We start from the raw sequence: 17,217 nt of genomic DNA, 5'->3' as shown, positions 1-17,217 counted from the left end.
TACAGACGAGGTAACTGAGGCACACTGTTCTAAGCACTGGGGAGGTTACCAGGTGATTAGGTTGCCCCACTGGGGGCTCACAGTCTTCATCCCCATTTTACAGATGAGGTAACTGAGGCACACTGTTCTAAGCGCTGGGGAGGTTACAAGGTGATTAGGTTGCCCCACTGGGGGCTCACAGCCTTAATCCCCATTTGACAGATGAGGTAACTGAGGCACACAGCTCTAAGCACTGGGGAGGTTACCAGGTGATTAGGTTGCCCCACTGGGGGCTCACAGGCTTAATCCCCATTTGACAGATGAGGTAACTGAGGCACACAGCTCTAAGCACTGGGGAGGTTACCAGGTGATTAGGTTGCCCCACTGGGGGCTCACAGGCTTAATCCCCATTTTACAGATGAGGTAACTGAGGCACACAGCTCTAAGCACTGGGGAGGTTACCAGGTGATTAGGTTGTCCCACTGGGGGCTCACAGTCTTAATCCCCATTTTACAGATGAGGGAACTGAGGTACCCTGTTCTAAGCACTGGGGAGGTTACCAGGTGATTAGGTTGCCCCGCTGGGGGCTCACAGGCTTAACCCCCATTTTACAGACGAGGTAACTGAGGCACACTGTTCTAAGCACTGGGGAGGTTACCAGGTGATTAGGTTGCCCCACTGGGGGCTCACAGCCTTAACCCCCATTTTACAGATGAGGTAATTGAGGCACACTGTTCTAAGCACTGGGGAGGTTACCGGGTGATTAGGTTGTCCCACTGGGGGCTCACAGTCTTAATCCCCATTTGACAGATGAGGTAACTGAGGCACACTGTTCTAAGCACTGGGGAGGTTACAAGGTGATTAGGTTGCCCCACTGGGGGCTCCCAGTCTTCATCCCCATTTTACAGATGAGGTAACTGAGGCCCAGAGAAGTGAAGTGACTCGCCCAAAGTCACCCGGCTGACAATTGGCGGAGCCGGGATTTGAACCCACGACCTCTGACTCCAAAGCCCGGGCTCTTTCCACTGAGCCACGCTGCTTCTGCGGGTTCAACCCCAGCTCCCCTGGGGAAACGCGTCCAAGAAGGTCTGCTGGTCACGTAGTGAGCGCTTATTAAGCAATAATAATGATGATGGTATTTGTTGAGCGCTTACTATGTGCTGAGCACTGCTCTAAGCGCTGGGGTAGATACAAGATAGGTTGGACCCAGTCCCTGTCTTACACGGGGCTCACAGCCTTCACCCCCATTTTACAGATGGGGGAGCTGAGGCCCAGAGAAGTGAAGTGACTGACCCAAGGTCACCCGGCAGACAAGCGGTGGAACCGGGATTAGAACCCGGGTCCTTCCGACTCCCAAGTCCGTGCTCCATCCACTAAGCCACGCTGCTTCTCCAATCAATCAATCAATCAATCGTATTTATGGAGCGCTTACTGTGTGCAGAGCACTGTACTAAGCGCTTGGGAAGTACAAGTCGGCAACACATACAGTCCCACCAGGTAGCCAGCTCGGACACAGTCCCTGTCCCCCCACACAGGGCTCACAGTCTTCAACCCCATTTTCCGGATGAGGGTGCTGAGGCCTGGAGAAGTGAAGGGACTTAGCCAAGGTCACACGGCAGACGCATTCATTCATTCGTTCATTCAATCGTATTTACTGAGCGCTTACAGTGTGCGGGGCACTGTACTAAGCGCTTGGGAAGTCCAAGTTGGCAACAGGGAGAGACGGTCCCTACCCAACAGTGGGCTCACAGTCTAGAGGCAGACCAGAGGCAGGCGGTCTAGTGGCGGAGCGGAATTAGAACCCAGGTCCCTAGCTGCCTGCACCGGGAACTCAGGCACGGGGACGAAACCCGCCTGAAACCACAGCCCTGGGCCTTGGGGCTCCACACCCCCCCGACCCCCGACCTCTTAGCGGAGGCCCAGATCTGCCCAGGGCGGAAGCCCGGAGCTGACCACCTCGAGGGAGAGACACACGACAGCAGAGATGTGTGTATGTATATATATATACATATATACATATATCTATCTATCTATCTATCCATATATATGAGCCCCTTCCTTCCTCTGAGCCCCTTCCTTCCTCTCCCCCTCCTCTCCCTTTCCAACCCCCCGCCTTACCTCCTTCCCTTCCCCACAGCACCTGTATATATGTATATATGTTTGTACATATTTATTACTCGATTTATAGATATATATAGATATAGATGGATATGTACCTATACCTATGTATATACCTATATATCTATATACCTATATATATATATACATATAGATATATACCTATACCTATATATCTATATCATCTATCTATCCATCATCTATCTATCTATCTATCTATCTATGATCTATCTATCTATCTATCTATCTATCTATCTATCTATCTATCTATCTATCCATATATGTGAGCCCCTTCCTTCCTCTGAGCCCCTTCCTTCCTCTCCCCCTCGTCCCCCTCTCCATCCCCCCATCTTACCTCCTTCCCTTCCCCACAGCACCTGTATATATGTATATATGTTTGTACATATTTATTACTCTATTTATAGATATATAGATATAGATATATACAGATATAGATATATACCTATACCTATATACACCTATATATCTATATACCTATATATACACACACACATATACATATAGATATATACCTATACCTATATATACCTATATATCTCTATCTATCTATCTATCTATCTATCTATCTATCTATCTATCTATCCATCTATCTATCCACATATATACGAGCCCCTTCCTTCCTCTGAGCCCCTTCCTTCCTCTCCCCCTCATCCCCCTCTCCATCCCCCCATCTTACCTCCTTCCCTTCCCCACAGCACCTGTATATATGTATATATATTTGTACATATTTATTACTCTATTTATATATATAGATATATGTAGATATATATAGATATATACCTATACCTATATATATACCTATATATATATATATACACATATACATATAGATATAGATATATGCCTATACCCATATATATATACCTATATATCTATATCTATCTATCTATCTATCTATCATCTATCTATCTATCCATCTACATATATATGAGCCCCTTCCTTCCTCTGAGCCCCTTCCTTCCTCTCCCCCTCATCCCCCTCTCCATCCCCCCCGTCTTACCTCCTTCCCTTCCCCACAGCACCTGTATATATGTATATATGTTTGTACATATTACTCTATTTATTTTACTTGTACATATCTATTCTATTTATTTTATTTTGTTAGTATGTTTGGTTTTGTTCTCTGTCTCCCCCTTCTAGACTGTGAGCCCACTGCTGGGTAGGGACCGTCTCTAGATGTTGCCAACTTGGACTTCCCAAGCGCTTAGTACAGTGCTCTGCACACAGTAAGCTCTCCATAAATAAGACTGATTGATTGATTGATTGATATCTATATATATACAGATATTTCTATCTATTTTGATGCTATCGACACCTATCTACTTGTTCTGTTGTCTGTCTCCCCGTTATAATAATAATGGCGTTTATTAAGCGCTTACTATGTGCCAAGTAATGATGGGGAGGTTACGGGGTGATCAGGCCGTCCCGCCGGGGGGCTCATAGTCTTAATCCCCATTTTCCAGATGAGGGAACTGAGGCACAGAGAATAAAGTGACTTGCACAAAGTCACACAGCTGACAAGCGGCGAAGCCAGGATTCGAACCCATGACCTCTGACTCCAAAGCCCGGGCTCTTTTCCACTGAGCCACGCTGCTTCTAGACTGTGAGCCCGTTGTTGGGTAGGGACCGCCTCCATCTGTTGCTGAACTGTACTTCCCAAGCGCTTAGTACAGTGCTCTGCACACAGTCAGCACTCAATAAATACAGAAATGAATACGATTGTCTCCATCTGTTGCCAGATTGTACTTTCCAAAGCGCTTAGTACAGTGTTCCGCACACGGTAAGTGCTCACTAAATACAATAAATAAAAAAAGATTGTCTCCATCCGTTGCCGAATTGTACTTTCCAAGCGCTTAGTACAGTGCCCTGCACACAGTAAGTGCTCACTAAGTACGATGGAGTGAATGAATGAATGAGTAGAGGAGAAACCACTCAAGGTCAGCTGTGTGACCTTGGGCAAGTCACTTGACTTCTCTGGGCCTCAGTGACCTCACCTGTAAAACGGGGATGAAGACGGTGAGCCTCACACGGGACAACCTGATGACCTTGTATCTACCCCAGAGTTTAGAACGGTGTTTGGCACACATTCATTCATTCATTCAATCGTATTTACTGAGCGCTCACTGTGTGCAGAGCACTGTACTAAGCGCTTGGGAAGTCCAAGTTGGCGACATATAGAGACGGTCCCTACTCAACAGCGGGCTCACAGTCGAGTAGATCTACTTGTTTTGTTTTGTCGTCTGTCTCCCCCTTCTAGACTGTGAGCCCACTGGTGGGTAGGGACCGTCTCTAGATGTTGCCAACTTGGACTTCCCGAGCGCTTAGCGCAGTGCTCTGCACACAGTAAGCGCTCAATAAATACGATGGAATGAATAGATCTATAATTCTATTTTTTTAAATGGCATTTATGAAGCACTTACTATGTGCAAAGCACTGTTCTGAGCGCTGGAATTTGACCTACTTCTAGACTGTGAGCCCACTGTTGGGTAGGGACCGTCTCTAGATGTTGCCAACTTGGACTTCCCAAGCGCTTAGTACAGTGCTCTGCACACAGTAAGCGCTCAATAAATACGATTGATTGATTGATCTACTTGCATGTGTCTCCCCCTTCTAGCCTTTATAATTCTATTTTTTTTAATGGCATTTATGAAGCGCTTACTATGCGCAAAGCACTGTTCTAAGCGCTGGAATTTGATCTGCTTCTAGACTGTGAGCCCACTGTTGGGTAGGGACCGTCTCTATGTGTTGCCAACTTGGACTTCCCAAGCGCTTAGTACAGTGCTCTGCACACAGTCAGCGCTCAGTAAATATGATGGAATGAATAGATCTATAATTCTATTTTTTTAATGGAATTTATTAAGCACCTACTATGCGCAAAGCACTGTTCTAAGCGCTGGAATTTGACCTACTTCTAGACTGTGAGCCCACTGTTGGGTAGGGACCGTCTCTATGTGTTGCCAACTTGGACTTCCCGAGCGCTTAGTACAGTGCTCTGCACACAGTAAGCGCTCAATAAATACGATTGATTGATTGATCTACTTGCATGTGTCTCCCCCTTCTAGCCTTTATAATTCTATTTTTTTTAATGGCATTTATGAAGCGCTTACTATGCGCAAAGCACTGTTCTAAGCGCTGGAATTTGATCTATTTCTAGACTGTGAGCCCACTGTTGGGTAGGGACCGTCTCTATGTGTTGCCAACTTGGACTTCCCGAGCGCTTAGCGCAGTGCTCTGCACACAGTCAGCGCTCAGTAAATACGATGGAATGAATAGATCTATAATTCTATTTTTTTAATGGCATTTATGAAGCGCTTACTATGCACAAAGCACTGTTCTAAGCGCTGGAATTTGATCTGCTTCTAGACTGTGAGCCCACTGTTGGGTAGGGACCGTCTCTATGTGTTGCCAACTTGGACTTCCCAAGCGCTTAGTACAGTGCTCTGCACACAGTCAGCGCTCAGTAAATACGATGGAATGAATAGATCTATAATTCTATTTTTTTAATGGAATTTATTAAGCACCTACTATGCGCAAAGCACTGTTCTAAGCGCTGGAATTTGATCTACTTCTAGACTGTGAGCCCACTGTTGGGTAGGGACCGTCTCTATATGTTGCCAACTTGGACTTCCCAAGCGCTTAGTACAGTGCTCTGCACCCAGTAAGCGCTCAATAAATACGATTGATTGATTGATTGATTGATTGATCTACTTGCATCTGTCTCCCCCCTCTAGCCTGGGAGCCCGTGGTGGGGGAGGGACCGTCTCTATCTGTGGCCGATTTGGACTTCCCGAGCGCTTAGCACAGTGCTCTGCACACAGTCGGCGCTCAATAAGTACGATGGAATGAATGACTAGATCTCTATCGATCTACTTGTTTTGTCGTCTGTCTCCCCACTTCTAGCCCCCTGTTGGGTCGGGACCGTCTCTAGATGTTGCCAATTTGTACTTCCCAAGCGCTTAGTACAGTGCTCTGCACACAGTAAGCGCTCAATAAATACGATTGAGGATGATGATGACCCCGTTGCGGGGGAGGGACCGTCTCTTTCTGTTGCCGTATGGTACTCTCCCAAGCGCTTAGCGCAGTGCTCTGCACACAGTCAGCGCTCAATGAATACGACTGAATGAATACAGTGGAAAGAGCCCAGGGTTTGGAGTCCGGGGTCATGGGTTCAAATCCCGGTTCCGCCAACTGTCAGCTGGGTGACTTTGGGCAAGTCTACTTCACTTCTGCGGGCCTCAGTTCCCTCATCTGTAAAATGGGGATGATGACCGGGAGCCCCCCGTGGGACAACCTGATCACCTTGTAACCTCCCCAGAGCTTAGAACAGTGCTTTGCACATAGTAAGCGTGGCTCAGTGGAAAGATCCCGGGCTTGGGAGTCAGGGGTCATGGGTTCAAATCCTGACCCCTCCAACTGTCAGCTGGATGGCTTTGGGGCAGTCACTTCACTTCTCTGTGCCTCAGTTCCCTCATCTGTAAAATGGGGATGAAGACCGTGAGACCCCCGTGGGACAACCTCATCACCTTGTAACCTCCCCAGCGCTTAGAACAGTGCTTTGCACATAGTAATAGTGGCTCAGTGGAAAGATCCCAGGCTTGGGAGTCAGGGGTCATGGGTTCAAATCCCGACTCTGCCAACTGTCAGCTGGGTGACTTTGGGCAAGTCACTTCACCTCTCTGTGCCTCAGTTACCTTATCTGTAAAATGGGGATGAAGACTGTGAGACCCCCCCCCCGCCGTGGGACAACCTGATCACCTTGTAACCTCCCCCGCGCTTAGAACAGTGCTTTGCACATAGTAGGTGCCTAATAAATGCCACTATTATTATAATTGTTATTATTATTAGTAAGCGTGGCTCAGTGGAAAGAGCCCGGGCTTGGGAGTCTGAGGTCATGGGTTCAAATTCCGGCTTTGCCAATTGTCGGCTGTGTGACTTTCGGCAAGTCCCTTGACTTCTCTGGGCCTCAGTTACCTCATCTGTAAAATGGGGATGAAGACTACGAGCGCCCCTTGGGACAACCTGATCACCTTGTAACCTCCCCAGCGCTCAGAACAGTGCTTTGTACATAGTAAGCATGGCTCAGTGGAAAGAGCCTGGGCTTGGGAGTCTGAGGTCATGGGTTCAAATCTCGACTGCGCCAACTGTCAGCTGGGTGACTTTCGGCAAGTCACTTGACTTCTCTGGGCCTCAGTTCCCTCATCTGTAAAATGGGGATGATGACCGGGAGCCCCCCGTGGGACAACCTCATCACCTTGTAACCTCCCCAGTGCTTAGAGCACTGCTTTGCGCATAGTAAGCGTGGCTCAGTGGAAAGAGCCCGGGCTCGGGAGTCCGAGGTCATGGGTTCAAATCCCGCTCCGCCAACTGTCAGCTGGGTGACTTTGGGCAAGTCACTTCACTTCTCTGGGCCTCAGTTCCCTCATCTGTAAAATGGGGATGATGCCTGTGAGCCCCCCGTGGGACGACCTGATCACCTTGTAACCTCCCCAGCGCTTAGAACAGTGTTTGGCACCTAGTAAGCGTGGCTCAGTGGAAAGAGCCCGGGCTTGAGAGTCCGAGGTCAGGGGTTCAAATCCCGGCTCTGCCAACTGTCAGCTGGGTGACTTTGGGCAAGTCACTTCACTTCTCTGTGCCTCAGTTACCTTACCTGTAAAATGGGGATGAAGACTGTGAGCCCCCCGTGGGACAACCTGATTACCTTGTAACCTCCCCCGTGCTTAGAACAGTGCTTTGGACATAGTAGGTGCCTAATAAATGCCACTATTATAATTGTGATTATTATTAGTAAACGTGGCTTAGTGGAAAGAGCCTGGGCTTGGGAGTCCGAGGTCATGGGTTCAAATTCTGGCTTCGCCAACTGTCAGCTGTGTGACTTTGGGCAAGTCACTTGACTTCTCTGGGCCTCAGTTACTTCATCTGTAAAATGGGGATGATGACTACGAGCCCCCCATGGGACAACCTGATCACCTTGTACCCTCCCCAGCGCTTAGAACAGTGCTTTGCACATAGTAAGCGTGGCTCAGTGGAAAGAGCCCGGGCTCGGGAGTCCGAGGTCATGGGTTCAAATCCCGCTCCGCCAACTGTCAGCTGGGTGACTTTGGGCAAGTCACTTCACTTCTCTGGGCCTCAGTTCCCTCATCTGTAAAATGGGGATGAAGACTGTGAGCCCCCCGTGGGACAACCTGATCACCTTGTATCCTCCCCAGCGCTTAGAACAGTGCTTTGCACATAGTAAGCGCTTAATAAACGTCACCATTATTATTATTAGTAAGCCTGGCTCAGTGGAAAGAGCCCGGGCTTGGGAATCCGAGGTCATGGGTTCAAATCCCTGCTCCACCGTCAGCTGAGTGACTTTGGGCAAGTCACTTCACTTCTCTGGGCCTCAGTTCCCTCATCTGTAAAATGGGGATGAAGACTGTGAGCCCCCCGTGGGACAACCTGATCACCCTGTAACCTCCCCAGCACTTAGAGCAGTGCTTTGCACATAGTAAGTGCTTAATAAATGCCACCATTATTATTATTATTAGTAGTAGTAGTAGTAGTAGTAAGCGTGGCTCAGTGGAAAGAGCCCGGGCTTTGAAGTCAGAGGTCATGGGTTCAAATCCTGGCTCTGCCAATTGTCAGCTGGGTGACCTTGGGCAAGTCACTTCACTTCTTTGGGCCTCAGTTCCCTCCTCTGTAAAATGGGGATGAAGGCTGTGAGCCCCCCCGTGGGACAACCTGATCACCCTGTAATCTCCTCAGCGCTTAGAACAGGGCTTGGCACATAGTACGCGCCTAACAAATGCCACCATTATTATAAAGGGAGCAGGCGCCGCGGCCTAAAGAGCTAAGGGCGCATGCGCGGGAGGGGGCGCGGCCTCGCGCCGGGGGGCGTGGCCCTCCCGCGGGCGCGGCCCTCATTGGCCGAGCCCGGCCCCGCCCCCTCCCCCCCCCAGCGGCCAATGGCGACGCCGCCCGGGCAGCGCGAGACGAGGGGGACCAGGAGAGGCGCGCATGCGCGCCCCCCCTTCGAGCGACGAGCAGGAGGAAGGGCGGGGCGTCGTCCAGGCAGCGCGAGACGCCGGCGCGAGGGGTGGGGGTGGGGGGAAGCGCGCGCGCGAGACCCGGAGAGGCGCGCATGCGCGCGCGTCCCCCCCCCTGGGGGGAGGAGGAGCGGGACACATCGGCGTCAAGTGGGGGGGGGGGGGAGCGAGCGACACCGGGAGAGGCGCGCGTGCGCGCGCGTCCTGCCCTCGAGTGAGGAGGAGGAGGAGCAGGACACCGCTCAGGCAGGGCGAGACCGGGAGACCTCGAGGGAGGCGCGCATGCGCGCGCCCCGCCCTCGAGTGAGGAGGAGCGGGACACCGCCCAGGCAGCGCGAGACATCGGCGGGGGGGCGGGGGGGGGGGGGGAGAGAGCGCGAGACGCGCAAGCAAGGCAAAATCGGGAGACCTCGAGTGAGGCGCGCATGCGCGCGCCCCGCCCTCGAGGGAGGAGGAGCGGGAGGCCGCCCAGGCAGCGCGAGACATCGGCGCGAAGGGGGGTGCGGGGGGGAGAGAGCGCGAGACGCGCCGGCAAGGCGAGACCGGGAGAGGCGCGCATGCGCGCGCCCCGCCCTCGAGTGAGGAGGAGCCAGGCAGCGCGAGACCGGGGGAGGCGCGCATGCGCGCGCGCGCCCCGCCCTCGAGTGAGGAGGACACCACCCAGGCAGCGCGAGACATCGGCGCGAAGGGGGGGGGGCGGGGGAAGCGTGCGCGCCCCGCCCTGGCAGCGCGAGACGCCGGCGCGCATGCGCGCCCCCCCCCCCCCCCCGCCGTCGAGCGAGGAGGAGGAGGAGGGGCTGGACGCCGCCCAGGCAGCGCGAGACGCCGGCGTGAGGGGGCGAGCGCGCGCGAGAACCGCAGGCCGCGCGAGACATCGGCGCGAGGTGGGGGGGGGGGGGACGTGCGCGCGCGCGCCCCCTCCCCCCCTCTTCCCGTGAGGGAGGAGGAGGAGAAGGAGCGGCCGGGCCTGCTCCGCTCCGCTCCGCTCCGCTCCGCTCCTTCTCCTCAGCCCCATTTCGGCGTCGTCCCGCGGCCCCCGCCGGCTTCCGTCCCCCGCCCTGGGAGGCCCGGATGAAGGAGACGCCGCCGCCGCCGCCATCGCCGCCCCCTCGACGCCTGAGGCGGCCGCCCGGGCTCACCTGAGGGGGCCGAAGGGCCGCACCGCGGATCCGTCGCTGCCGCCGCCGCCCTCCGCCGCGGTCGGTGTCTCCGTCGGTGCCTCCGTCGGCGGCGGCGGCGGCGGGGCTTTTCCTGTCCGGTTACGTTCGGGTCACATGACCCACAGCGGAGCCGCTTGGGCGATGAGCGGCTCCCGCCGGCGGCGGCGGCGGCGGCGGCGCCGGGGAGGGGGGGGGGGGAGCGGGGGGGGAGGGGGAGGGAGCCGCCGCCGCCGCCGCGGCGGCGGCGGCGGCTCCCTCCCCCTTCCCCCTCCTCATTCATTCATTCAATCGTATTTATCGAGCGCTTACCGGGTGCGGAGCACTGGGCTAAGCGCTTGGGAACTGCAAGTCGGCGACATCTAGAGACGGCCGTCATTCATTCATTCATTCAGTCGTATTTATCGAGCGCTCACTGGGTGCGGAGCACTGGGCCAAGCGCTTGGGAAGGACGAGTTGGCGACAGAGACGGTCCTCATTCATTCATTCAATCGTATTTATCGAGCGCTTACCGGGTGCGGAGCACTGGGCTAAGCGCTTGGGAAGGACGAGTTGGCGACAGATAGAGACGGTCGTCATTCATTCATTCATTCATCGTATTTATCGAGCGCTTACTGGGTGCGGAGCGCTGGGCTAAGCGCTTGGGAAGGACGAGTTGGCGACATAGAGAGACTGTTCTCCTCATTCATTCATTCATTCAGTCGTATTTATCGAGCACTCACTGTGCGGAGCACTGGGCTAAGCGCTTGGGAAGGACGAGTTGGCGACAGATAGAGACGGGCGTCATTCATTCATTCATCGTATTTATCGAGCGCTTACTGGGTGCGGAGCGCTGGGCCAAGCGCTTGGGAAGGACGAGTTGGCGACAGATAGAGACGGTCCTCATTCATTCATTCATTCATCGTATTTATCGAGCGCTCACTGGGTGCGGAGCACTGGGCTAAGCGCTTGGGAAGTGCAAGTTGGCAACATAGAGACGGTCCTCTTCATGCATTCATTCAGTCGTATTTATCGAGCGCTCACTGGGTGCGGGGCACTGGGCTAAGCGCTTGGGAAGGACGAGTTGGCGACAGATAGAGACGGTCGTCATTCATTCATTCATTCATCGTATTTATCGAGCGCTTAGTGGGTGCGGAGCACTGGGCCAAGCGCTTGGGAAGGACGAGTTGGCAACAGATAGAGACGGGCGTCATTCATTCATTCATCGTATTTATCGAGCGCTTACTGGGTGCGGAGCACTGGGCCAAGCGCTTGGGAAGGACGAGTTGGCGACATAGAGAGACTGTTCTCCTCATTCATTCATTCAGTCGTATTTATCGAGCACTCACTGTGCGGAGCACTGGGCTAAGCGCTTGGGAAGGACGAGTTGGCGACAGATAGAGACGGGCGTCATTCATTCATTCATCGTATTTATCGAGCGCTTACTGGGTGCGGAGCGCTGGGCCAAGCGCTTGGGAAGGACGAGTTGGCGACATAGAGAGACTGTTCTCCTCATTCATTCATTCATTCAGTCGTATTTATCGAGCACTCACTGTGCGGAGCACTGGGCTAAGCGCTTGGGAAGGACGAGTAGGCGACAGATAGAGACGGTCCTCCTCATGCATTCATTCATTCAGTCATATTTATCAAACGCTTATCGGGTGCGGAGCACTGGGCCAAGCGCTTGGGAAGGACGAGTTGGCGACAGATAGAGACGGGCCTCATTCATTCATTCATTCAGTCGTATTTATCGAGCACTCACTGGGTGCGGACCACTGGGGTAAGCGCTTGGGAAGGACGAGTTGGCGACAGATAGAGACGGTCGTCATTCATTCATTCATTCATTCAATCGTATTTATTGAGCGCTCACTGTGTGCGGAGCACTGGGCCAAGCGCTTGGGAAGGACGAGTTGGCGACAGATAGAGACGGTCCTCCTCATTCAGTCATTCATTCAATCGTATTTATCGAGCGCTTACTGGGTGCGGAGCACTGGGCCAAGCGCTTGGGAAGGACGAGTTGGCGACAGAGACGGTCCTCATTCATTCATTCATCGTATTTATCGAGCGCTTAGTGGGTGCAGAACACTGGGCCAAGCGCTTGGGAAGGACGAGTTGGCGACAGATAGAGACGGTCGTCATTCATTCATTCAATCGTATTTATCGAGCGCTCACTGTGTGCGGAGCACTGGGCCAAGCGCTTGGGAAGGACGAGTTGGCGACAGATAGAGACGGTCCTCCTCATTCAGTCATTCATTCAATCGTATTTATCGAGCGCTTACCGGGTGCGGAGCACTGGGCTAAGCGCTTGGGAACTGCAAGTTGGTGACATCTAGAGACGGCCGTCATTCATTCATTCATTCAGTCGTATTTATTGAGCGCTCACTGGGTGCGGAGCACTGGGCCAAGCGCTTGGGAAGGACGAGTTGGCGACAGATAGAGACGGTCCTCCTCATGCATTCATTCATTCAATCGTATTTATCGAGCACTTACTGGGGGTGGAGCACTGGGCCAAGCGCTTGGGAAGGACGAGTTGGCGACAGATAGAGACGGTCCTCATTCATTCATTCATCGTATTTATCGAGCGCTTACTGGGTGCGGAGCACTGGGCTAAGCGCTTGGGAAGGACGAGTTGGCGACAGAGACGGTTGTCATTCATTCATTCATTCAACCGTATTTATTGAGCGCTTACTGGGTGCGGAGCACTGGGCTAAGCGCTTGGGAAGGACGAGTTGGCGACAGATAGAGACGGTCGTCATTCATTCATTCATCGTATTTATCCAGCGCTTACTGGGTGCGGAGCACTGGGCCAAGCGCTTGGGAAGGACGAGTTGGCGACAGATAGAGACGGGCCTCCTCATGCATTCATTCATTCAGTCGTATTTATCGAGCGCTCACTGGGTGCGGAGCACTGGGCCAAGCACTTGGGAAGGACAAGTTGGCGACAGATAGAGACGGTCCTCCTCATTCAGTCATTCATTCAATCGTATTTATCGAGCGCTCACTGGGTGCGGAGCACTGGGCCAAGCGCTTGGGAAGGACGAGTTGGCGACAGAGACGGTCCTCATTCATTCATTCAATCGTATTTATCGAGCGCTTACCGGGTGCGGAGCACTGAGCCAAGCGCTTGGGAAGGACGAGTTGGCGACAGATAGAGACGGGCGTCATTCATTCATTCATCGTATTTATTGAGCACTCACTGGGTGCGGAGCACTGGGCTAAGCGCTTGGGAAGGACGAGTTGGCGACAGATAGAGACGGTCCTCATTCATTCATTCATTCATTCAATCGTATTTATTGAGCGCTCACTGTGTGCGGAGCACTGGGCCAAGCGCTTGGGAAGGACGAGTTGGCGACAGATAGAGACGGTCCTCCTCATTCAGTCATTCATTCAATCGTATTTATCGAGCGCTTACCGGGTGCGGAGCACTGGGCTAAGCGCTTGGGAAGGACGAGTTGGCGACAGAGACGGTCCTCATTCATTCATTCAGTCGTATTTACTGAGCGCTTACTGGGTGCGGAGCACTGGGCCAAGCGCTTGGGAAGGACGAGTTGGCGACAGATAGAGACGGTCGTCATTCATTCATTCATCGTGTTTATCGAGCGCTTACTGGGTGCGGAGCGCTGGGCTAAGCGCTTGGGAAGGACGAGTTGGCGACAGATAGAGACGGTCCTCCTCATTCATTCATTCATTGAGTCGTATTTATCGAGCGCTTACTGGGTGTGGAGCTCTGGACTAAGCGCTTGGGAAGGGCAAGTTGGCAACATCTAGAGACGGTCCTCATTCATTCAATCATCGTATTTATTGAGCGCTTACTGTGTGCGGAGCACTGGGCCAAGCGCTTGGGAAGGACAAGTTGGCAACAGATAGAGACGGTCGTCATTCATTCATTCATTCAATCGTATTTATCGAGCGCTTACCGGGTGCGGAGCACTGGGCTAAGCGCTTGGGAAGGGCAAGTTGGCGACATCTAGAGACGGGCCTCATTCATTCAATCATCGTATTTATCGAGCGCTTACTGTGTGCGGAGCACTGGGCCAAGCGCTTGGGAAGGACGAGTTGGCGACAGATAGAGACGGTCCTCCTCATGCATTCATTCATTCAATCGTATTTATCGAGCGCTTACCGGGTGCGGAGCACTGGGCTAAGCGCTTGGGAAGGGCGAGTTGGCAACAGATAGAGATGGGCCCCCTCCTCCTCATTCACTCATTCATTTAACCGTATTTATCGAGCGCTTAGTGGGTGCGGAGCACTGGACCAAGCGCTTGGGAAGGACGAGTTGGCGACAGATAGAGACGGTCCTCATTCATTCATTCAATCGTATTTATCGAGCGCTTACTGGGTGCAGAGCACTTGGCTAAGCGCTTGGGAAGGACAAGTTGACAACAGATAGAGACGGGCCTCATTCATTCGATCGTATTTATTGAGCGCTCACTGTGTGCGGAGCGCTGGGCTAAGCGCTTGGGAAGGACGGGTTCGCGACAGATAGAGACGGTCCTCCTCATGCATTCATTCATTCAATCATATTTATCGAGCGCTTAGTGGGTGCGGAGCACTGGGCTAAGCGCTTAGGGAAGGACGAGTTGGCGACAGATAGAGACGGTCCTCCTCATGCTTTCATTCATTCAATCGTATTTATCAAGCACTTACCGGGTGCAGAGCACTGGGCCAAGCGCTTGGGAAGGACGAGTTGGCGACAGATAGAGACGGTCCTCCTCATTCATTCATTCATTCAGTCGTATCTATCGAGCGCTTACTGGGTGCGGAGCGCTGGGCTAAGCGCTTGGGAAGGACAAGTTGGCGACATCTACAGACAGTCCTCATTCATTCAGTCGTATTTATTGAGCGCTTACTGGGTGCGGAGCACTGGGCCAAGCGCTTGGGAAGGACGAGTTGGCGACAGATAGAGACGGTCCTCATTCATTCATTCAATCGTATTTATTGAGCGCTCACTGTGTGCGGAGCACTGGGCCAAGCGCTTGGGAAGGACGAGTTGGCGACAGATAGAGACGGGCCTCCTCATGCATTCATTCATTCAATCGTATTTATCGAGCGCTTACCGGGTGCGGAGCACTGGGCTAAGCGCTTGGGAAGGACGAGTTGGCGACAGATAGAGACGGTCCTCATTCATTCATTCATTCATTCAATCGTATTTATTGAGCGCTTACTGTGTGCGGAGCACTGGGCTAAGCGTTTGGGAAGGACGAGTTGGCGACAGATAGAGACGGTCCTCCTCATTCATTCATTCATTCGATCGTATTTATCGAGCGCTCACTGTGTGCGGAGCACTGGGCTAAGCGCTTGGGAAGGACGAGTTGGCGACAGATAGAGACGGTCCTCATTCATTCATTCATTCATTCAATCGTATTTATTGAGCGCTCACTGTGTGCGGAGCACTGGGCCAAGCGCTTGGGAAGGACGAGTTGGCGACAGATAGAGACGGTGCTCCTCATGCATTCATTCATTCAGTCATATTTATCGAGCGCTTATCGGGTGCGGAGCACTGGGCCAAGCACTTGGGAAGGACGAGTTGGCGACAGAGACGGTCCTCATTCATTCATTCATCGTATTTATCGAGCGCTTAGTGGGTGCAGAACACTGGGCCAAGCGCTTGGGAAGGACGAGTTGGCGACAGATAGAGACGGTCGTCATTCATTCATTCAATCGTATTTATCGAGCGCTCACTGTGTGCGGAGCACTGGGCCAAGCGCTTGGGAAGGACGAGTTGGCGACAGAGACGGTCCTCCTCATTCAGTCATTCATTCAATCGTATTTATCGAGCGCTTACCGGGTGCGGAGCACTGGGCTAAGCGCTTGGGAACTGCAAGTCGGCGACATCTAGAGACGGCCGTCATTCATTCATTCATTCAGTCGTATTTATCGAGCGCTCACTGGGTGCGGAGCACTGGGCCAAGCGCTTGGGAAGGACGAGTTGGCGACAGAGACGGTCCTCATTCATTCATTCAATCGTATTTATCGAGCGCTTACCGGGTGCGGAGCACTGAGCCAAGCGCTTGGGAAGGACGAGTTGGCGACAGAGACGGTCCTCATTCATTCATTCATTCATTCAGTCGTATTTATTGAGCGCTCACTGGGTGCGGAGCACTGGGCTAAGCGCTTGGGAAGGACGAGTTGGCGACAGAGACGGTCCTCATTCATTCATTCAGTCGTATTTATTGAGCGCTTACTGGGTGCGGAGCACTGGGCCAAGCGCTTGGGAAGGACGAGTTGGCAACAGATAGAGACGGTCGTCATTCATTCATTCATCGTATTTATCGAGCGCTTACTGGGTGCGGAGCGCTGGGCTAAGCGCTTGGGAAGGACGAGTTGGCGACAGATAGAGACGGTCCTCCTCATTCATTCATTCATTGAGTCGTATTTATCGAGCGCTTATCGGGTGCGGAGCACTGGGCCAAGCGCTTGGGAAGAACGAGGTGGTGACAGATAGAGACGGTCCTCCTCATTCAGTCATTCATTCAATCGTATTTATCGAGCGCTTACTGGGTGTGGCGCTCTGGACTAAGCGCTTGGGAAGGGCAAGTTGGCAACATCTAGAGACGGTCCTCATTCAGTCATCGTATTTATTGAGCGCTTAGTGGGTGCGGAGCACTGGGCCAAGCGCTTGGGAAGGACAAGTTGGCGACAGATAGAGACGGTCCTCCTCATTCATTCATTCATTCAGTCGTATTCATCGAGCGCTTACCGGGTGCAGAGCACTGGGCGATGCGCTTGGGAAGGACGAGTTGGCAACATCTAGAGACGGCCCTCATTCATTCATTCGTTCATCGTATTTATTGAGCGCTTAGTGGGTGCGGAGCACTGGGCCAAGCGCTTGGGAAGGACGAGTTGGCGACAGATAGAGACGGTCCTCCTCATTCATTCATTCATTCAATCGTATTTATCGAGTGCTTACCGGGTGAGAAGCACTGGGCCAAGCGCTT

The 17,217-nt window shown here is 52.9% G+C and overlaps 1 protein-coding gene across 1 annotated transcript in view; it reads right to left on the bottom strand.

Annotated features, from left to right (window-relative positions):
• The window catches only part of ZBTB2 (zinc finger and BTB domain containing 2), a 50,606-nt gene extending 40,287 nt beyond the window's left edge, over positions 1-10,319 (bottom strand). Inside the window, exon 1 of the mRNA XM_038769454.1 lies at positions 10,283-10,319. The gene's annotated coding sequence lies outside the window, so the exon portion shown is untranslated. The remainder of the gene's footprint in view (positions 1-10,282) is intronic.
• Between the last annotated feature and the right edge of the window lie 6,898 nt (positions 10,320-17,217).

The sequence above is a fragment of the Tachyglossus aculeatus genome, chromosome 2 (assembly GCF_015852505.1).
Source record: "Tachyglossus aculeatus isolate mTacAcu1 chromosome 2, mTacAcu1.pri, whole genome shotgun sequence".
NCBI classification, from domain to species: Eukaryota; Metazoa; Chordata; class Mammalia; order Monotremata; family Tachyglossidae; genus Tachyglossus; species Tachyglossus aculeatus.
Note: the sequence above shows the minus strand (reverse complement) of the source record. Positions and strands in the feature narration are given on the sequence as shown.